We start from the raw sequence: 1,369 nt of genomic DNA on the forward strand, positions 1-1,369 counted from the left end.
TTCACTCTTGTTGAAACATGCATGGATCAAGTTTACATAGCTTTCAGACATCTTCAGACAGACGTGCGGGCGACACCGTACAGCTGTCGTAAGTACGTCTGTGTGCCACGATGTTTACTGTTAATGATGTCATGATATGCAGGTACAATGTAATATCTAAGCTTTATGTAGCAAGCAGATCTTGAACATATGCGCCATCAGACACACACCCCCCCCTCTCTCTCTCTCTCACACACACACACACACACACACACACACACACACACATGCACACGCACACACACGACACACACGTACACACTGTTGACACATATTTTTATTTTATTCACATGGATTTTTGAGCATTGGATAGGAAGCACTTGTTGTGCTTATGTAAATCCGCTGCTCATAAAACATAATACAAATGTAAACATAAAGATGACATAAAGTATAGCATTAACATAAAATGAAAGTGGCTGGCGCACCAATACCTAGCATAACATTATTGAGATTGGTCAAATCTTCCAGAGTGGTGGATATAGTTAAACACAATATCAAAGATACGGCAGTTGGTAGGGTAAGGGAGGCTGGGGCTACCTGTAAAAAGTAACGTACATAATGTGGCGTCATTTACGTTGAGTGGGTCGGAAGGAAGGATGTTTTCAAGATGAAGGCAAGATATGGATAACAACATTTTGGTCCTTTCAGTATTATAACATTTGCAGTGTAATAAATAGTGTTCTGGTGTCTCATTTGGATGCCAACATTTGCACTCGGGACTACTGATACAGTGATGCTGGAATAGGTGGTAGTTCAGCTGGCTGAAACCAAGCCTGAGTCTGGTAAGGTGAGTCACATGGTGTCCGTGGCCGTGAGAGTAGTGGGGATGTCTGGGCATGCTATCAAAGCAAGACTCTAATTCATTTTTTGAATGCACGAATGGATGGGGATTCTTTGGCGGTCTGGGGTAACTTGTTCCAAGAGAAAACAGCAGAAGGCAAGAAAGATTTTTTGTACTTTTCAGTTCTGATGGTAAGAGGGAGATAATTCTGGTCAGTACGCAGGCCATAAGGGGTGGAATCACGGATAAGTGGGGGAACCAAGTCTTGTAGATATTTGGGAACTAAGCCATTGGCCATTTTATAAAAGTGAACAAGTTTGAACTTTTCGCGTCTGTTGGCAAGTGTTTCCCAACCGACGTCACATAGAATGCGGTGGTGATTCGTCCCTCTCATTGCGCCTGTGCAAGCCCGGGCAGCGGACACCTGGACTGACTCAAGGAGGTCTGAATCCTTCATAAGAACACCACACCAGGCAACATTGGCGTACTCAAGTAAAGGACGTATCATGGCTTTGTACAAGATTTCAAGCGTTTTCCGTGGCACAAAAT

The sequence above is a fragment of the Branchiostoma belcheri genome, unplaced genomic scaffold, assembly GCF_001625305.1.
Source record: "Branchiostoma belcheri isolate BF01 breed outbred unplaced genomic scaffold, Haploidv18h27 scaffold14, whole genome shotgun sequence".
Lineage (NCBI taxonomy): Eukaryota > Metazoa > Chordata > Leptocardii > Amphioxiformes > Branchiostomatidae > Branchiostoma > Branchiostoma belcheri.